Below are 23,286 nucleotides of genomic sequence, written 5' to 3' on the forward strand. Positions count from 1 at the left end.
TCACTTCACTATCTCAGAAATCCTGTTCACAGAGACTAATTTCTAAGTCCTACTCATGCGTCAGGCACAGGGATAGTCAATTTATTTACATTATTTCTAATATTAACAGCAAGCCTACAAGATATGTGTCATTACCCTTATCTTTCTAATGAGTAATTTAGGCAATTTAAGTAACTTGCCAAACCAGCAAACAGAAAAGCAAAGTATAAACATAATCATGTGTAAGAATTATATTTGAATTCATACATAAATGAATTCATATATTTTTTAAATGTTACTTATGAGAGATAAATCATGTCCGTAAATTGCTTAGCATAGCATGGCATACATATTAATAAGTTTTTGATAATTGAATGTAACTATTTTTAGATACTAAACTTAAAGTAATTGTGAAGTATATTATGTTTAGAATATAGTAATATTTAATTTTAAAAAACAAGGGACTTCTTATGCAAGTCAATTTCATCAGTTTCTTATTCTTATCCACCTTCCCCTGACATTTGTTGGCCCAGGCCACCCTACCTAATGATGGCAGTACTTGTTAAATGGATATATACGTACCAATATATAGATGGATTCATAGTGAAATTGAGCAGCACCCAGTGGGGCTCCGGGGCATGGAAGACTTTCAAACAGATGCTAATCATGGAAGGGAGGGAATGCAGAGACAAGGGAGGAGCAGTCAACAAACAACAGTGCAGCCTTGGGGCAGGGTTCTGGTGTGCCTCAAGGGATACATATAACAATATCTTTGAACTCTTTACAGAACTAAACCCCCCAATAAATGGAAGATGTTAGCATTCTTTATTCCAGATTAAAGGAACCAGAGACCACCTGAGGCCAGATTAAAGGAGTGCAGTCCCTGCACACACCCTAATCCTTAACAGTAACCCCGCCCTTGAACCATTGCTATAAAACTCCTCACCAAATCCTCCCCAGTTGGGAAACAACAGTTTTGAGATGCATGAGTCCTGTGTCCCCCTTTGCCTGGCAAAGCAATAAAGCTATTCTTTTCTACTTCTCCCAAAACTCTGTCTCTGAGATTCGATTCAGCACCGGTGCACAGAGGCCAAGTTTTTGGCATCAATACTAAGTATCATTTTTGCCATGTGTGTAAGACTAGTCAGAACAGGGAACTCAATAACGTGTTTGGGATCTAACAAAATTAAAGAAATTAGGAAAGCAAAGGGTCATGATTAAGGCAGAAAGCTCAAACCTAATGACTAGAAACGTAATATATATTAACACAAGATGAATGTTTCCAGACTTTAGAAAGTCAAATATCAAAGTTGAACTATGAATATCATTGTTAAACCATGAGCCAAAGCTGATTTTTTTCACTGAATCTGTAGTTTATAAACACAGTAAAATCAGAATCTTGAAGTTGACTTTCTTACCTGGCTTGTCAGAATTCCCAAGGTTATCTTCAACAAGAAATTCTTAGTAATTTAAAAAATCTTAGTTATTTAAAAATTAACCTTAATCAAGTCAGGCCCTTTAATATGTTAAGTCTCATAGCGTCAGGGCTATCCTAGACAATTTTTCACACCTAGATACAGAAGGAAGCCAATATATCAATTTAAAAAAATAATTTATATCAGTGAAATGTGATACACATAACACAAATATTCAAATTCTAGAGTAGGATATGAAAGCAATAATACAGGCTAACAATACTGGACATATTTTTCCTTTCTTTACATAAAGATGTATGAATTAGTTTAGGGATCTTGAATAAAATCAAATATAATTTTAGACTAGAGAACATTTACAACCATCAAGTTTCAAAAGAAATTGTTGAATAACTCAAGTGAGTCACAGAATACAATGCATTTGATTATATTATTCTTTTAGAAGCTCACAATTTCATTATAGTTTTTAGAATGGCACATCCAATTTAATGCAACAAACATATTGCATATGTCATGAATATTTATCTATGTAAGCTCAGCTGTTAAAGGCATGAGTAAATTTCTGATTTTCTCTACATTAATGCTGTAAAGCATAGTGAAATCAAAATGCAGCAGGAAAAAGATATATAAATAAGAAGAAAAACTAATAAAATTTGATCTACATAGTAAATTGGAGCATACTACTTTCAATTTTTTTTTTTTTTTTTTTTTTTTGTGGTATGCGGGCCTCTCACTGTTGTGGCCTCTCCCGTTGCAGAGCACAGGCTCCGGACGCACAGGCCCAGCAGCCATGGCTCACGGGCCCAGCTGCTTTGCGGCATGTGGGATCCTCCCAGACCGGGGCACGAACCCGTGTCCCCTGCATCGGCAGGCGGACTCTCAACCACTGCACCACCAGGGAAGCCCTTACTTTCAATTTTTAAACTGACAGGTGTTAAGTACAAATAAACTAAAAATAAAGAAAAGTAAATTATTTATAATATCTTGAAGTTTACTCAAGAAAAATAAGGAAAGCCAGTCAAACATGCAGAAAAGTTAGCACATTTTTATTGATGAATATGATATGCTTCAATAAAGATCTATAGAGAAAATATAAACTATGATGTTGGATCTCATTGCTGTATCTAGTGACCAAGATAACATCAAAGTTTCCTCACCTTGTCCAAATTTTGGACAGGCTCCCTCCTGCTTCTATGCCCCTGATCTCCCTTTTCTCAGAGGTTTTACTTTGGAAAACTTGTAATTATAATTTCTTTCTTGGCCCCTTTGGGGTGTAAATTATTTAAAAGCTTCTTGTCTGTTTTAAAACCCAAGAATGTCTTCCTTAAGGACCTAGAACCTATCCCTTTGAAATGTAATCACCAACGAAGATAGTGCCCTATCTCCCAGTCTCTAGGAGACGTGTATTAGTCAGGGTTCTCCAGGGAAACAACCAGTAGGATGGATGGATGGATGGATGGATGGATGGATAGATAGATAGATAGATAAATAGACAGATAGAGGTTTGTCACAGGAATTGGTTCATGCTCTTTCTTGGTTGTAGAAGGGACCAGATGCAACAATGTAACCTTCACCTTAGAAAGGATATCTCAGCATATCCTGCATCACTGGACCCCTAGGAAATTTTACTGAGATAGAAGACCTCTGAATTTTATTCAGGTTTATTTCCCATTCTCTTTCACACAAATATCTTACCAATATATCTAGAGTAGTTGCTACTTCTTACTCACTAGGTCCGATCAGCATAAAATTATCAATGTAATAAACTAGTATACCTTGTGGAAGGGAAGTGTAATCAAGGTCCCAGCAAATTAAATTATGACTCAGGGCTGGAGAATCAATATGGCCCTATGTAGGACAGTGAAGGGGTACTGCTGGCCTTGCCAGCTGAAAGCAAACCTTCTTGTAGACTTTATGGACAAGGATGAAGAAAAATAATTTGTTAGCTCAATAGATACATACCAGTTACCAGGGGATGTGTAAATTTGCTCAAGCAATGAAACCACATCTGGTAGGATTCTGCAATGAGTCATCATCTGGTCATTCTTCAAGATCTATCTGTGTTCGGCCAAGTTAGAGAGTTCAATGGGGATGTGCTGAGAATTACCACCCTTGCATCTTTCAAGTCCTCGATGGTGACATTAATCTCTGCAGTTCCTCCAGGTTTGTGGTACTGCTTTGGATTTACTATTTTTCTAGGTAGAGATAGTTCTAATGGCCTCTACTTCACCTTTGCCATCATAACGGCCCTCACTCCACAGGTCAGGGAACCAATGTAGGGATTCTGCCAGTTGCTCACTATGCTATTCAAATTATGCATTCTGGAACGGGGGAGATGACCACAATATGATTTTAAGGATCCATTAGACCCACCGAGAAATGGATCTGAGCTAAAACTCCATTGATCACCTGACCTCCATAAGCAGCTACTCTGACTGGAGGGCCACAGTAACATTTTAGGTCTCCTGGAACTGGTCTGTCAGTTCAGAGCCAGCATCCAGTAGTCCCTTAAAGTTCTGATTATTTCCTTTTCCTCAATCAGTGCTTACCTTTCAAAAGGCCTTAAGTCTGTTTGGGGAGGTCTGGGAGAAAGTTTAACATTGAAAAAAATTTTTTTTTCCAGTAGTGTATCAGGGTCCTTCCTTAAAGGCAGCTGGCCTTTCCCTTCATTCAAGGGGTTCTTGGTCTATGAACTGGCTCAAGTCTGGGAATCGACTGAGAGGTTGTGACTCTCTGTTTTTATGATGTGAGCTAGACTCTTGTTCACTTGACCTAGAACTTTTCTGCTTATACAAATCAAGTAAGAATTTAGTAGGCTTTCTATCTATTTCATTTCTGGGAACACCAGGCTTAACTAGCCAACGTCAGAGGTCAGATTATTTTGATTGTAGATTTGACTCTTCTGTTCAGTATGGTAACCATGCCCACTTTGTCTATGGTGGTTGAGTGCCATCACTTGACCTCTGCTACCCCGAGGTCCAACTACTCCCATTGCATTTAGGTCTTCCAGTTGAGTGGCTGATTCTCACTCTAAGGTCCAGCCTACAGAGAAGAGTGATTATAGAGCTCTTGAAGCATGCTGGGCTCCTCTTACAAACTGGTTTCTCAAAATATTGGTGAAAAGTATGTCTTCTGGATCCTCCCAGTGAACCTGAGTAAATCTTAAATGATAAATCCACTCTGACATTCCTATATCCATAAGCCATTGAATCCCTTTCTCTCCAGTAAACCAACTTAGGTTAGACATTTCCAGTTTTCACATGGTAGGCCTTCTTTTGGTCCATATATCAGCCAATCAAACCACCAAACTGTTAGAGCCTTTATAACTCCCTGAGCTACATCATTAAATAAAGAATCTCTGGTTAGGGTCTATATCAGTCAATTTGACCTGATCTAACTTTATATTTCTCTCACCATTATCCCATACACTCAGTGTTCATTCCCACACATATTCTACAGAGTTGTTTGCATAAATTGGAAAACTCAAGTAGTTCTTTCAGAGTGTAGTGTACTTCCTCATGAGTCACACTTTGCATCTCACCATTGAGGGTCTGCTTGAAGTTGAGGCTAGTTACAAGTCTAGAAGTAAAGAGGGATAATGGGGGTAGGTGCTGTGGAGATTCTGCATTGTATTGCACGGCAACTGCCTCCAAGGAGGCTATTACTAATTCCTCAGCCTCTGCAGGATTAATCCCCTCAGATGGAGGCGGGAAGGCCAACACCACTGTGCTAGAGGTACCACTCTGCTGGAGAAGTGGATGCTACTGTGGGTGGGGAGGCCAATTTCTCTGAGGATGAGAAGTCCTATTCTACTGGCAGAGGAGACTCATTGGAATTTAAGGGCTTGATATTCCCCAGTTTTATCAGCACCTTTCATGTGTTCCCATCCCAACTTACAAGACCCCATCTCTCCCAACTGATGCCCTCACTAACAGTAGAAACATTGCAAGACTGGGAATTCTATTTGCATTTTAATGTAGCCAATTGCAGAATGTGGCTCTGATTTTTAGCAATTTCAGCCCTGGAGCTACAGGAGATAAGGCTCTCCTTATTACCTAGAAGCTCTTAGGTCTTTTATGGGGCTCTTGAGTGGGGAATTTAAATCCCTGACCTCATCTTTTTCTTTTACCACTTTGTCCGGCAAACCAACCAATTTCATTTATATTCCTTAGTTTTCTGACGATGTGCAAAGGTATCATATACAGAGTCACTTAGCTCATTGCTTCTTATAGGTGGTTTATTAGGAGTATTCAATGCCAATATTTTGTGTATCTCTATAAACAGTTCACATCAAGGACTATCAGTCTCTGTTTCCTACTGGAAATAGAATCATTAGTTTCTTTAAATCTAATCAGATTAGACAGCCAATTCCAAATGGTTCCAGAAACCCTAGAACCAATTCAGAAAATTCATCCTTAAAATTCTCTTCCTCTAGAACCACTCTCTTGGTATCTTGCTCCAATTGTGTGTCTTGCTTCAACTTGAAAAAATACCTCCTGTCATGAAGATTTGAGAAAGTTTACTTTTCTTTTATGTAAGGCCGAGTAACAAACATTTATGGTCTATGATCCATCCCACCTGAAAATTCTCCGACTCTTTGTTTCAATGGAGTTGATTTCAGGCTGTTTTGACAGTAGCACACTTACTAAGTAATTTTAGAATTAAGGAATTTATCCAGTTAATTAGAATTTAAAAATAGCTACTTTAAAAAATTATCTAGAGATAGACAAAGCAGAATTGCTGAACAAAATTATTCTAATAATTACTTGGCTATTGAACCTTGCCTGTGAAGAGCAAATATTTAGAGTCCATTCATAATGTATTTACATAATAAGAAGATCCAGTAAAAAATATATTTATTTACTCAGTCAACCATATATTATTCTTATTATTTATCAATATGAATTTCGGAGAGAAGTTAATACTTTTCTACAAATTGCAGCTTTTTTCCAGTGAGAATAAAATGATAATTTAATGTGAAATATATATTATCATTCCTCCTCAAGATGGTCCTTTATTCACTCTATTACAGATTTATTCTAAGTTATTAAAGCAATATGATCTGTGTTTTATGACTTGTTTATGTTAGGTAAGCTAGGCTAGGCCTTCATTTTCATAATTCACGTATGTACAGATAATGGTAAATATCTATTTGTATATGATATCATGAAAAAATTCTAATCACTTAAAATATTATATATGTAAGTACTGTGAAAGGATTTCAATCTAAAATGGAACTGAAGGATATGAAACTGAGAATCTCATGCATGCCCTTAGAATAAGGAAACACACTAGAGACTGATTTCCCATAAATGCCTGATTTACAGATGATCAAGACTTCTCTCCTGACCAATGATCATCCACCAAGGAATCTGGCCCCATCCTCAAGCCAAGGAACTTACTGCTTGGGCTCTGGCTGACTTCCCCCTCTCTTCACTTCTTGCAAACCCTCAGCAGACTCCCTGGGTCTTGCTGCAGTGCACATTTCCCTGAATGAGATTCCTTGGCTATTCTGGAATAAACTCAATTCCTGGTCATTCAAGCTTGCCTCAGTTTACCTCCTTATTTAGGATGACAGCATAAAACCATACTATCTAACAATAAGTGCCAAGCAGTGTCACAGAAATGTGCTATAAAATAAGAAAACACAAACTCTTGCTTAGAAAAACCCACGGAAGACAGAAAGGGCATTTTGGAAGGTAAAGAAAAGAGTGAATGTGAAGACAAAGTAAACAGAAGAGTAAAAACCAATGAATTGTAAGGAAAATAAAAATTTTTCTCCATATATATCGTGTAAAAAAGGTAGAACTTAAAGACAATATAGCAGATATTAGGTGGTGTATTTCTATTTCTGATTTTCTCCAATGATCAACCAAAATGTATATTTTAACTCCAGGTGGAAAACTAATTTGCCTGTGTTCAAATAATGTGTTTTACTCCCTTTATTTATGTGTTATATTATTTTAAAGAATCAGCAATGTAGGTCACACCTCCATTTCTATGAACTCCTTATCTTAGAAGTGGATGTGTTCAGTTTTAGAAAGTGGATAAAAGATACTACTGAAAGGAACTACATAAATAATGAATGAACTGAAATGGAACAAATGTATTTTTAATAGCTCTGATGAAATAAATATTAATTTTAAAATAACCCTGTGCTATCTTTCAGGTTTGTGGATGCATGTTGCACTAAATATCTTATATAAAATAAACAGTAAGTTCTCATGTGAAGGTCAGAATATTATATTTGTATAGCATATACTTCTGTGATTCTACTTTTTTATATTCCTGGGATTGCCTGATTTTAACAAGGTTACTAAAAACAGAACAAGTTTTTTCTATTAATTGCTGTACATATTAATTAATAAATAATCCCTTATTCTACAGTGTATATTTTCCATAGCAATAGGATTAAAAATCCAGTCCTTTGCAAATTCAAAATTGTCAGATGCTATGATTTTTTTCTCTGCACAATTAACAACTATTAATTAATGTATCAAAGCAACTCATGATTTACTGTTATCCAAAGAAACGTTTTAGTATTTGTAGCTGCAGTCTCAGTAAGTATTCAAATTTCTGCAAACATGCTTATTTTATTTTAATTATTGATGTATAAGAAATAATTCTTTTTACATGAAAGGTACTGTTATGATGGAATTTATAATCCTTCTTCTTTTAACCTTCATATGCTTTTTCCTTTTAGATTATGGTGCTGAAATTCAATGAATTTATTTTCACAGCACTATATAGAAAAGATGTTTTGATTTGGATCCACTTCACAAAAAATCTTTTAATTAACTGAAATAAGCTATGTAGCCTTCTTCTTTTATCTACTTATGTTACTTTTTATTACTACCACTTCATTTAGCAGAGTAAAATGTGATTAGCAGTTATATAGCCCTTCTTTTTATCAATAGCTAATATTACCTAGCTTCATTATTTTAGCATATCTAGAACAATGAACTGAAATCATCAATTAATATGTTTTAACAGTCTTGTTTTTAAGCACTATAATATCAATTATTGAAAAAAGTGTATTCATTGGTTAAAGGTAGAGTATGAAATAACAGTTAAACAGCTAGCCAACAAAAATAATGTTTACTTCTGTGGGTACATCATGTTTCTTTTACATACTTATATATATATTATATATATATATATATAATATATATATAAAACATATTATATATATAATATATATACCTTCATGTAGCAAAATCAGTATATATTACACAAATATATTCAAGAGACAATTTATCCTAAATAGAATATTTTCAATGGATTGTACATACATCTACATTTATTTTGCAGGACAGGAGAATATCTTCATGTATTCACCATTGCCAGTGAGATTTTACACATAGATGGTGCTTAGTTGATTTTTGTATATGATGTAAGACATAGGTCCATTTTTATTCTTTTGCATGTGGATATTTAGTTTTCCCAACACCATTTGTTGAAGACGCTATCTTTTTCCCATTGTGTATTCTTGGCACCCTTGTCAAAAATCAGTTGACCATATATATGTGGATTTATTTCTTGATTCTTTATTGTTTTCCATTGGTTTATACATCTGTGTTTGGTTTATACTGGTTTATATGTATCTGTGTGTGTGTGTTATTTTAAAAAAGTGAAAAAAAATTTAGAAATACTCTGAAAATAATTATTACCAACTGAGGTTTATCCCCCTCGCTAAGAGAACAATTATGTGTGAGGTCAGAATAAAGACATTTTTAGATGGTCAATATTGCTAAAATGACATTCCAGGTACACATTCTCTGGAAGTTACAAAAGGATATGCTTAATCAAACCAAAAAGGGAGACACTGGATCCAGGAAAGAGAGATAAATGGAGATAATCAGAGATTATGTGTGAAGGAGACCAAGAGAATAACTAGTCTAGGATTAAAGGGAATGAGAGAGGATTTCAATTTTTATGTCACTAAGAGAAAAAAAAATCTGATATACTAGTTGATTTATTTGATCTTATAGAAAACATAATTCCATAGCATTTGGCAATTATATAGAAAAAATTGCAATAGTTATATACAGGTAAAACTTCTTTTATTGAGCTTTGCTTTATTGTACTTTGCAGTTATTGTGGTTTTTCTTTTCCAAATTGAAGGTTTGTGATAATCATGCATCAAGCCAGTTTATGGGTACCATTTTTTCAACAGCTTTTGCTCACTCTTGTTTGTGTCACATTGTGGTAATTCTTGCAATATTTCAAACTTTTTCATCACTATATTTGTTATGGTGATCTGTGATCAGTGATCTTTGATGTTACTACTGTAATTGTTTTGGGGCACCACAAACTGGGCCCATATAAGAAGATGAACTGGATCGATAAATGTTGTATTTGTCTGACTGTTCCACTGACTGGCCATACCCCTGCTCCTCTCCCTCTACTCAGGCCTCCCTATTCCCTGAGATGCAGCAATATTAAAATTAATTAATTAGGCCATTGAATAACCCTACAATGATCTCTAGATGTTCAAGTGAAAAGTCACAAGTCTTTCACTTTAAGTCAAAAGCTAGAAATGATTAAGCTTAGTGAGAAAGGCATGATGAAGGTTAAGATAAGCAGAAAGCAAGGCCTCTTCTGCCAAAAATCTAGCCAAGTTGTGACTGCAAAGGAAAAGTTCTTCAGGTAAATTAAAAGTGCTACTCCAGTGAACACAGGAATGATAAAGTTTGAAGCTAGCAATGTAAACCCTGAGGTTTACAGAAAGAAACCATCTCCATGACTTAAAAATGAAAGGTGAAGCAGCAAATGTTGATGTAGAAGCTGCTGCAAGTTATCCCAAGGATCTTGCTAAGATAATTAATGAAGGTGGCTACAATAAACAATAGATTTTCAATGTAGACAAAACAGACTTATTGGGAGAAGATGCCATCTAGGATTTTCATAGCTAGAGAAGAGAAGTCAATGCCTGGCTTCAAAACTTCAAAGGAGGGCTTCCCCGGTGGTGCAGTGGTTGAGAATCTGCCTGCCAATGAAGGGGACATGGGTTCAAGCCCTGGTTTGGGAAGATCCCACATGCCGCAGAGCATCTAGGCCCGTGAGCCACAATTACTGAGCCTGCGCGCCTGGAGCCTGTGCTCCGCAACGAGAGAGGCCGCAATAGTGAGAGGCCCGCACACCGCGATGAAGAGTGGCCCCCACTTGCCACAACTAGAGAAAGCCCTCGCACAGAAATGAAGACCCAACACAGCCAAAAATAAATAAATAAATAAATAAATAAATAAATAAATAAAATTAAAACAACAACAACAACAACAACAAAACTTCAAAGGACAGGCTGACCCTCTTGTTAGGGGCTGGTGACTTTTAAGTTGAAACCAATGCCCAGTTACCATTCCAAATATCCTAGGGCCCTTAAAAACTGCACTAAATTAGCTTTGTGTGTGCTCTATAAATGGAAAAACAAAGCCTGGAGGACAGCACATCTGTTTACAGCAGGGTTTACTGAATATTATAAGCCCACTGTTGAGAACTACTGCTCAGAAAAAAAAAAAAAAAATTCTTTCAAAATACTACTGATCGTTGATGATGCACCTGGTCACCCAAGAGCTCTGATGGAGATGGACAACAAGATTAATGTTGTTTTCCTGCCTGCTAACATGACATCCATTCTCCAGCCCATTGATCATGGAATAATTTTGATGTTCAAATCTCATTATTTAATATATATTTTATAAATTGTGTACATTTCAATGAAAATAGACAATATAAAATAACTCAGAATCAAAAAAAAAAAAACCCTCAGTATGTAAAATTCAAAATTTACAACAAGAAAACCAACATGAAACCCCTTTTCTTTGTGGACCATGTGGGTATTGCTGTACTACATTTAAAGCAAATTAGAGCTTTTCAGTGATAGCTTAAAAATATAAACTGTAATATGTAGCAGAAGAATTTCCATACATTGGTTTCCATAATCTAGTAAGAAATACATTTCATAAGGCTATAGATGCCATAGATAGTGATTCCTCTGGTGGATCCAGACAAAGTAAATTGAAAACCTTTTGGAAAGGATTCACCATTTTAGATGCCATCAAGAAAATTCATGATTCATGCAACCTTGGCAGTGAAAGCACAGAGTCCTAACCACTGGACTGCCAGGGAATTCCTGGATTGACTATAATTTTGAAAGAAAGTCTGCTGTGGGGGAAATGCTATCAAACAGCATTGCAAGCTACAGAGAAACCGTTCTCAGGAGGAAGAGTCAATCGATGTGGCAAACTTTATTGTGGTCTTATTTCAAGAAACTGCCACAGCCGCTCCAACCTTCAGCAACCAATAAGCTGGTCAATCAGCAGCCGTCAGTCTTCAGGCAAACCTTCCACCAGCAAAAAGATTAAGACTCTCTGAATGCTCAGATGATGTTCAGCATTTTTTAGCAATAAAGTATATTTTTTAAATAATGGTATTTTTAGTAAGATATTTACATTGTTTTTAAAGATATAATGCTACTGATCACTTAATAGACTACAGTATAGTGTAAACATAACTTTTATGTGCAGTGAAAAACCCCAAAATTTGTGTGACTAACTTTATTGCAATATTTGCTTTACTGTGATGGTCTGGAACCAAACCGGAAATATCTCTGAGGAATGCCTATACATAGAAAACTAGCTCACAAAAATGAGAGGAGAATATATTAGAGAGTGTCATCAATTGTTAAGACGCACTATTATTTTTTATACAACTTAGAAAAATATTACAATTACAGTGTGATGCAATACTTTAAAAAGAACCCTGCACAACTAAAGAATTGCTCCTATATATCTCTCATTGTTGTAAGGTTTTTTTCACTTGTTCCATTGACTTTCTAATTCATCTTACTCTGTTTGCATTGCTTAACACGTGATGCGCAATCTCTCTGCATGTACCTCAGTAACAAAACAGAACCCAGCTTTATTTACCTGTAAAGGTACTCCCTTCTTCACCAACATAAAGCTCTTGTTGGGTGCTGTTTTCTTTTTTTAAATAGTATATATATATATGGAATTCTAGTTATTTTTCTGAAGATAGATGTTTGCTTCAATTATATCAAATGATATAATGCTTCATGCTTCAGTTATATCAAATGCTGCTTCTCTGATTTCCTGACTTTTTATGCAATAAATTTCCATGATAATGCTTCAAGAGTCCAATCTCCAGTCTGAACACTTAAATGTCAATTCAGTTTAAGCTATTGATTGACAGGGCATGTCCTTTAACTGAAGTGAGAATGAAGTGGAGACCTATGATCAAATTCATACATGATTCACATGATTTTCAAATATAAAATAAAACTAAACTAAAATACACACAAAATTTGTTTCCTCCTACATTCCTTTCCCAAATTCCAATATTCTCCAAACATCGGAGATAATAGTAACGCCATAGACACATATCTAAAAAAATTATCAGAAACAGAAAGTGACCATTGAAACAACTCCCCACAAAACATCAGGGATCAATTTGATTATAAAATAACATATTAAAGGGAAAAAATCTCTGTTCGAAGGCTAATAGGTACATTAACAGAGCTGTCACGACATGTTTCAGACATTTCTTCCTAGGCATGCTCCGAGGTGCACACTTTAGACAGTTAAGTGCATGCTGGTTATGACTGAGTAGCACACAAACAACAACTGTAAAAGCCAGGTGAAATACAAACATGCTGGCATTTGAAAGCCCTAGAAAGCATCCAAGGCAGCGGAGATTTAAGAGTCAATGCAGCACAAAGAAAATGCAGCAAGGTGAACCTGATATTTTCTGCTGCTTTTTCCTTGAGACACGTGTTGGTTCTTAATTGGTATGCAGCTTAGAAGTCAAGAAAAAGAAGATCAGAACGACGAGAGCAGCCTCAGGTAGCTAGACAGACACTGGAGAGCAGGGATCTGAAGGTGCCTTGGACCTCAGGGGTTGAGATGTCAGAGGAAATGGAGCCTCTAAAAGGTGAGCCTTACATTGTGTCTTAAGCTTTTTGTCATTTTCTCAATTTTTGCTGGTCAAGAGTCTAATAAACGAAGCAAAATGTGATAGCTAAGAAACTAAAAAAATAAGCAATTGTTCTGCTTTTGGATAGGACGGAGCAGATTGCAGCAGATTCACAATACAGTGAAAATAACAAGGATTTCCAGAATGGCAGTGTGAGGTGCTCGACAAACTCTCTCCCCAGTGAAATGGACATTTAATGCGTGAAAATTACATACATACAAAATTGGAGTCTCTGCAAATTGTCCTAAGAGCATATGGAAAAGACAGGAGCATAAATTCACAAAAATTGACTAAATCTCAGCCAGGGCAGTGAGTCACAACACGCTCCCTCCCTACCCCCCACCTCCAGCTCAACATGACAGAGCTCTACTCCAGAAGGACAGGGCTAAGAACACAGAGCTTCCTTGCCCCCAAGCACCCAGTCTATGGTTGCATATTTGCTCCAGGAGGGGCAGGGCACCTGCATCTTTCATCACACACCAGCTCTACGTTGCAGAAACTATTCCAGGCAGTCATAGTCAAGAAGACCACTACATACTGTCTACCAGAGACACAATTTAGATCCAAAGTTACAAATACACTGAATGTAAAAGGATTGAAACATGCACACAGAAACCATAAGAAATGAAATGGCTGTACTAATATTAAATGAAATAGACATAAAGTTACTTGACTATAGATATTTGACAATAATAAAAGTGTCAATCAATCAGGGTGATATGACAACTATACACCTGTATTCACCTAATAATAATGCCTCAAAATACAAGAAGCAAAACTGATAGAATTGAAAGGAAAAATAGGTAACTCAACAGTAAGATTTAGAGATTTCAGTACCCCATCTTCCATAATGAATAGCACAATCAGGTATAAGATCAACAAGGTGCTAAAACCTTGGAAACACTATAAACCAACTAGACTTAACCTGACTCTATAGAACATTTGATACAACCATAGCAGAATTCACATTCTTCTCATGCACACATGGAACACACTTCAAGGTAGACCAAATGCAAGGCCATACAGAAGTCTCAATATATTTAGGAGAAATTAAATCAAACAAGTATGTTCTCTAAACACAATAGAATGAAATCAGAAATAAATAACAGAGGAATAGTGGGAAAATGGCAACGTGGAAGAACCTAGCTTCCCCATTTCGCCCTCTCCCACAAAGATCAATGACTGGACAGCTATCCATGAAAAAAACCAGCTCTGGGAGACCCCAAGAATCCATTTAGGAAGTCTGAGCAACACAATGAAACAAAAATACACAGTTTTCCAATGAAGACATACAAATGATCAATATGTACATGAAAGAGTACTCTACATCACTAAGTATGAAACTACAATGAAATATCACATTTGTTAGAATGGCCATCATCAAAAAGACAGGAGATGTGGTGTTGATGAGGATGTGGAGAAAAGGAACACTTGTTCACCATTGATGGGAATGTAAATTGGTCCAGTCACTATGGAAAACAATATGGAGGTTCCTCAAAGAATTTAAAAATAAAATACTGCATGATCCAGCAATCCCACTTCTGCATGTATGTCCAAAGGAGTTGAAATCAAAATCTTGAACAGATAGCTGCACCCCCATGTTCACTGCAGTATTATTCACAATAGTCAAGATATGGAAACACTTAAATGTCTGTCAACAGATGAATGGATAAAAAAGATGCTATATGTTTAACAGAATATTATTCAGCCATTAGAAAGAAGGAAATCCTGCCATCTGTTACAATTTGGATGAGACTTGAGGGTATTATACTGAATGAAATGTTACAGAAAAACAAATACTGTATGATATCACTCATATGTGGATTCAAAACGGCCTAACTCAGAGAAACGGGGAGTAAAACGATGGTTACCAGAGGACGGGGGCAGGGGAAATGGAAAGACATTGGTCAAAGGATACAAACTTCCAGTTGTAAGATTAACATGTTCTGGGGATCTAATATACAGCATGGTAATTATAGCTAATAATACTGTATTATATACTTGAAAGTTTGTAAGAGAGTAGATTGTAAATGTTCTCACCACAAAAAAATGGTAATTAAATGATGGTCTGAAGGTATTAGCTAATGCTAAGTGGTAAGCATTTGCAATATATAAATATATCAAATCAACACCCCATTCATCTTAAATGTATACAATGTTATATGTCAATTATATCTCAATAAAGCTGGAATTTTTAAAATAAGTAATGGAGGAATTTGGAAACTTCACAAGCAGGTGGAAACCAATACATCTATAAATAACTGATGGATCCAAAATTTTAAAAAAGCTCACAATAGACATCTTCCCTCCTCCTGAGTATTTTCAAATTATTTTTGATGACTAAAGAAAAAACTGTAACACTGTCTGATATTTGCCATGTATGCAGAGGCAATATTTTAAACAATTATAAAAGTGTAACTATTTCATTCTTTGCTGTATAACCCAATACTATAATTCTTTGTTTTGTTCAAATTATTCCAACTTTCACAACTGGGAGATTTTCACATTGACTTCCTTTTCTTTTTGACATGCTTCATCCATTATTCTCTTTTGAGATATTCCCTATGTTCTACCAATGCAAGATGCTTCAGGCTTATCTTGTTTTTCTCCTGTTCCAGCTGTAGACTTTGCTATTTCTTCAAGTAGCCCTCATTCCCTTCATTGAAGAATGTTAATTAAAAATAAAGATCTGAGCATAAGGTAGGTTCATTGTTAGTGAGGATTTTCTGCTTTTAAACCATCTAAGAGAACAGAATTAGGAAATATGTGTATGAATACTAACACACAAACACATAGCTGTTTATTTTTCTATCAAGCAATCAACAAAGCCTTTAAAATAATTTCATTACATATATTTAATATATTTGGAGTATTATGAGATCCGTGTGTGTGTGTATGTGTGAGACAGAGAAAGAGAGAGAGAGAGAGAGAGAGAGAGAAGAGAGAGCGATTATTCTACCTGAAAATCCTCATTCCATTTTGCAACATTATCTAGTAGCATTTCCCTTTGGTATAAAGAACTGCTGTTAGTATTTCTTGTAGTACAGTTTGACTAAAGAGTTTTTTCAGTATTTGCCTGTCTGCAGTATTTTTACTTAGGTCTTATTTTTGAACGATATTTTCACTGGCTTTAGCTTTCTAGGTTGATGGTTTTTATTTTTTCTTAGTACTTTAAACACGTTTTCCCATTGTCTTCTAATATCCATTGTTTTTGATGAGAACTCAATCACCATTTTTCTTGCTATCTTCCTGTACAAAATTTGTCTTTTTATCTGGTTTCTTTAGGAATTTTTCCTTTACATTGGTTTTCAGCAGTTTGACAAGGATGTGCCTAGGGGTGTGTGCGTGTGTGTTTTTCAATTACTATTCTTGTGGTTTTCTGAGCCCCTTGGAATGGTTTATGCTTTTAATGTGGGGAAATTGTTGAACATTATCTCTTCAAAGATTTATTCTGTTCCATCTTCTCTCTCTTCTCAGGTGCTCCAATTACATATTTTTCTGTTATCTTAAGATCTTGGACACTCTTTTAAATTTATTTTTCTACTCAGTTCTTTTTGTGTTTTAGTTGGGATAATTTCTATGGATTGTTTTTCAGTTGTACCAATTCTTTCCTCTATTTTGTTCAGATAATTAGTCCAACAAAATATTCTTCATCACTGATAACTTATTTTTCAATATCAGTATTTCAATTTGACTTATTTTATTCTTCTGTCTCGCTGCTAAGCTTCTTTATCTGTGCATGTTTACTGTTTACTTTTTGCAATGTATCATTAAATATATTTATATTACTTTTTATAACTCTGCCTGATAATTCCATACTCTGTTCCATCTCTGGCTCAGGTTCCACTGACTTTTTCTTCTCTCGATGCTCTGTCATATTTTATAATTTTTTCATAGATTTTCTAAAATTTGGTTTGAATGTAAGGTTTTATAAGTTATAGAACATTTCTCTAATAATCAGTCATGTTGAGAATCTTTCCATGGGCCTCTTGGCCATCTGTATATCTTCTTTGGAGAAATGTCTGTTTAGGTCTTCCACCCATTTTTTTTTTTTTTTTTTTTTTTTTTGCGGTACGCGGGCCTCTCACTGCCGTGGCCTCTCCTGTTGCAGAGCACAGGCTCTGGACGTGCAGGCTCAGTGGCCATGGCTCACGGGCCCAGCCGCCCCGCGGCATGTGGGATCTTCCCGGACCGGGACACAAACCCATGTCCCCTGAATCGGCAGGCGGACTCTCAACCACTGTGCCACCACGAAAGCCCCCACCCATTTGTTTTTGATTGGGTTGGTTTTTTTTTGATACTGAGCTACATGTGCTGTTTGTATATTTTGGAGGTTAATCTTTTGTCAGTTGCTTCATTTGCAAATATTTTCTCCCATTCTGAGGGTTGTCTTTTCATCTCGCTTATGGTTTTCTTTGCTGTGCAAAGGCTTTTAAGTTTAATTAGTTCCATTTGTCTATTTTTGTTTTTATTTTCATTACTCTAGGAGGTGGGTCAAAAAAATCTTACTGTAATTTATGTCAAAGAATGTTCTTCCTACGTTTTCCTCTAAGAGTTTTATACAATGAGGTATAACTTCACACAGGTCAGAATGGCCATTATCAAAAAAAAATCTACAAACAATAAATGCTGGAGAGGGTGTGGAGAAAAAGGAACCCTCTTGCACAGTTGCTGAGAATGTAAATTGATACAGCCACTATGGAGAACAGTGTACGGAGGTTCCTTAAAAAAAAATAAACATAGAACTACTAGATGACCCAGCAATCCCACTACTGGGCATATACCCTGAGAAAACCATAATTCAAAGAGACACATGCACCCCAATGTTCATTGCAGCACTATTTACAATAGTCAGGATATGGAAGCAACCTAAATGTCCATCGACAGATGAATGGATAAAGAAGATGTGGTACATATATACAATGGAATATTACTCAGCCATAAAAAGGAATGAAATTGGGTCATTTGTAGATATGTGGATAGACCTAGAGTGTGTCATACAGAGTGAAGTAAGTCAAAAAGAAAAACAAATATCACATATTAACGCATATATGTGGAATCTAGAAAAATGGTATAGATGAACCTATGTGCAGGGCAGAAATAGAAATGCAGACATATAGAATGGATGTGTGGACATGGGGTGGGGGGTGGGAAGGGAGGGTGGGATAAACTGGGAGATTGGGATTGACATAAATACACTACCATGTGTAAAACAGATAGCTAGTGGGAACCTGCTGTATAGCACAGGGAGCTCAGCTTGGTGCTCTGTGATGACCTAGATGGGTGGGATGGGGTGGGGGGAGGTCCAAGAGGGAGGAGATATAGGTATACATATACCTGATTCACTTCATTGTACAGCTGAAACTAACACAACATTGTAAAGCAACTACTCCCCAATTTAAAAAAAAAAAAAGAAATAAAAAGAAGTAATAGAACAGCAGAGACTTAAGCAAGCAATGTTAATATATATAATAACACATGCTCAGGAAATGTCATATCTCGCCTTTTGTCAGGCCATTGGCATGTGTGATGAAGTCAATCTAACTGGAACTGAGACCATCTGGGTTGTGTATTCTGGGAGAAGTTTCCTTGAGTGGCGCTATGAGTTGACTTGCAGATCACCTGCCCTACTTTCAGACTCAGCAGCACCTGAAGGTGCATTTCAGGGAGCATCTCTCCAGGCATCTACCCACCCCAGTGAACGGTGCTGCTGCCTGGTACCTCGTGTGGGGCCCAGATACCTGTGTGGTTTCTCTCTTTGCTCCCCTCTACCATTTGACTTCAGCGAACACTCTGTGCTTAATCTTTAGTAGGTAGATTTTTTCTACTTTCAAAGTCCGTGACCACCTTTTATCAGCAAGTGGCTTACAATGTGCACGGGTTTCTCGCAGTTGCTTCTCTAGCATCAGAATTTGGCAGGAGCCTTTAGTGTTCCCCTGGGAGAGACTCAGCTTTCCTCCCCTCCTCCTCCCAGATCAGCGACACTCACTGCCTGCCTGGTGGCTGTCCTCCTGCTCCACCCTCAGACATCAGCACTCTTTCCTCAGACAGGGTCCCTTTCAGCCTCCTGCTAGGTGGCCAGTTACCCTCAGGAGCTCCCCATGGAAGGCTGAGTAAAACGTGGAAACTGCATGGAGATTCCTGCTGTGTCTGGGCCTCCCAGGGATTCCGGGCTCTCATGCCAGACCACCCTAGGGTTTTACAAGTTTGATCCACTTCATCAGTGTTCTTACTTGCATCTGCGGCAGCTTCCTTGATTCCCCGCTGCTCTGCCAGGAATGACAGTAGCTGTGGGTCTCTCCTCCCCCAGTAAACTTGTCACTTTCTGGATTTTAGTTAATTAGATTCCTTGCCAACTAAGCTCTCAGATGTTTTGTTCAAACTGTTAGGGCGCAAGAGAGTTCTCTTGTGATTATCTCCTAAAGAAAAGGAGAAGTTTTATTTTAAAATATCAATAATCACAGCACCTCAGAAACTACACACCTTGGAACTGCTTTAATTGTGAAAAGTTTTAGAGGTCAAGTTTAAAGTGACATATATTTTATTACAAATTTTTGAAAAACCACTTTAATTTCAAATTTCTTCTACAATGTACCTGAATAATAATGCTTGGAGACCACTAATCTAAGGCACTTTGTATTAATTGCTATGCCCAATGATAAAAGAAAATGACTGATTACAGAGCCCAAGTAGGCATAATACCAAGACAGCTATGACTCCTCAGTAATAGAGATTCTGGTCTTCTTCATCCCCAAATAAACAACCCTGGCCACCTGAAAAACTAATGGAACAAAGGACATGTAGCGGAAACAAGAAGTTCAAAAATATTAACTATGGCCAGTTGCATAAATGAGCACAGTAGCATTAGTTATCTGTTCTCTCCAGCCCACCTTATAAAGAGGTTGTGTGTAGTGGTTGTTTGTTGATCTTTGAATTATAGTAATAATAATCACTCACAGATAGATGAAGTAATTAAAAGGACATTCAGATGTCTCTTGGGAAAATGTTCAATGTGTGTGTGTGTGTGTGTGTGTGTGTGTGCACATTAAGTGCAGTGCGTTAGGTGGGGAGATTTGTTGTTCATTAGTAGAATTTTACATATATGTAGTAAGCTGTATAGATCTTTCATTGGAAACCAGTGTAGGATGTGGCTTATTAATTCTCAGTATCCATCCTCTCCTCTCCTAGTGCACCTTCCTGAACTTAGAGACTGAAAATCTCAAAACTATTTTTTTCCTACTTCCTTTGATTGTCTCTGGAGCGGAGATACATTCCAGATTAAGAAGTATGTGTTTGATAGCCAGAAGGAATGTTTAAGAAGAACATCTTATGCTGACTGTTTCTTCTGGCAAACAAGCCATCATTTTGGTGGCCAGTTTCTAGTTGATTTGCAAGCAGCAGTTGAGGCTGTGATGCCTGGATCATAGCAATGACCATTTGTTCTTTTTATTTAAGAAAATAAAACTTTATTTTTTTGGAGCAGTTTTAGGTTAACAACAATATTGATGGGACGGTACGGAGACTTCTCTTATACACCACCCCCCGCCCCCCGCTCCCACACATGCATAGCTTCTCTTACTGTCAACGTCACTCACCAGGATTGTATGTTTTTACTAAGGATGAACCTAAATTGATACATCATAATCACCCAAAGTCCATAGTTTACCTTAGGGTTCACTCTTGGTGCTGTAAATTCTATGGGTTTGGACAAAAGTATGACATAAACCCATCATTATAATATCATATGGAGTATTTTCAAGGTCCTAAAAGTCCTCTGTGCTCTGCCTGTTCTTCTCCCCGACCCCTGGCAACCACTGATCTTTTTATTGTTTCCATAGTTTTGTGACCATTTGTGCCTGAACTCATTAATTTCAGTGATGGATCTTGATTCTCACTCCTACAGGCTGTCTGTTGATTTTATGTCTTATACTTCCCTACATTAACTCCATTTCTGCTTTTTACACGTGGAATGTTTGTTTCCCACCATTTGTTTATACTGATACACTAGAGAAGAGCTCAGAGAACAGAAGTAATTAGAGAAAAAAAAGTAAATTTTAAGTATGCAACTACTGGACCCCAAAATTTAGCAAATTCCTTCCCATCTAACCTCTGATGTGGTACGTGAAGGAAAAATACAAGAAACCCATGGCAGGAAACTGAATGTCTATTCATTTCATGATTGCATACAACAATAATCATGAGTGGTTCTCCTTTGAATGAACTGCTTTTGCAAAGACTAAAATCAAGTCAAAAATTTACTTACTGTGAACTACATTCAGACATAAGAAAGTACATAAATAAAATATAACTTTAAAAAATGTGATTTCTCTAATAAAGCACTGCCATGTTTCCTATGGCAAAATGCTATAATTATAAATCCTAGCTGCCTTATTAATATCATATGTGAAGTGCCTTCAGAAAGCATTTTACATAATCTGAAAATCATTCTATTTCAATATGCCAATGTACCCTCACAGCTATTGTAATTACAATGCTGGGAATCTAGCTCAAGAAAAAAATCTTAAATGTAAGAACAGCTTTATGCATTTCAATATACTTCCATTTTATGTAATTTAATAAAAGTGGAATTTATTTTTTAATACTCATAAATACATCTTTAGTTCAGGAAGACATAGGATGACCACTCTAAATTATGGAATCAGTATTTTGAAATTGATATTCTGGGTTAATAAGAGATTGCTATTCTATAAGGAATGAACATAAAAGTATGACAAATTGTATAAAACAAAAAAATCTCACATGTTAAAGTGGGGGAAGGCATGATTTTAAAATGTAATGTATTTGTTTTTTTCTCATGGGAAACTGGCTAAATTGTGTTTTAGGGAAAAGAGTTGTTTTGTTTTATTAAATAATCATTTTATTGACATCTAAATGTCATGAGAAAAGATAGAAAACAGTCAATAGTACAGTAAATGTGGCTCAGGATGTCATGGAGCTTATGGTGTAGTTGGAAGAATGGACATTATTCAGGCCTCCTCACAATTAATATAACTGATAATCTAAGGAGTTAATATGTGCTGTAAGATTATAAACTGAGAGAGTTTTACATATCCATAAACGCCAGAGAAGCCTTAAGGAAAAAAAAAAAAACCAAAATCTTAAAAGCACATTAAATTCATACCAGAAAAAAGTACAGGAACATTCTATATCGCTTTTTTAAACTATCATTCCATTATGTCTCACATGTTTAATTTTTGGTACAATCCATAATCTGCCCACTATTAACTTCTTGATCATAGTGACCATCAACTCCAACCCTATATTGCCCAAAAGGTATAGTATGGATCTTACATTGCATTTGGTTCTCTACAATAGTATTTGACTCAACAAGTTAATTAGACTTTGCCAGAAATATTCTAAATCGGATGCAAATTCTGTGAAGGCAGATGTCGTGCACTTTATTTTCACATGTTTCTCTTTGGACGAAAGTGGCTTTTCTATGTGATACAACATCTACCAGAAACTCTCAGCATTTATTTATTTATTTTGTTTGTTTCTTTGTTTTTTGTTTGTTTTAAAAAATTTATTGAAATATAGTTGATTTACAATGTGGTGTTAGTTGCATGTGGACAACAAAGTGACATATATAATCTTTTTTAGATTCCTTTTTTTTAAAAAAAATAATTTTTATTGGAGTATAGCTGCTTTACAACGTTGTGTTAGTTTCTACTGTCCAGTAAAGTGAATCAGCTATACGTATACATATATCCCCCCTTTTTTGGATTTCCTTCCCATTTAGGTCACCACAGAGTGCTGAGTAGAGTTCCCTGTATTTATTCACTGCAAAGAAAGTAGCAATGAATAGTGGTTAGGAGCACAGATTCCATGATCAGATTACCAGGGGACTTGAGTGCTAATTCTA

The sequence above is a fragment of the Hyperoodon ampullatus genome (genome assembly GCF_949752795.1).
Source record: "Hyperoodon ampullatus genome assembly, chromosome: 2".
Classification (NCBI taxonomy): domain Eukaryota; kingdom Metazoa; phylum Chordata; class Mammalia; order Artiodactyla; family Ziphiidae; genus Hyperoodon; species Hyperoodon ampullatus.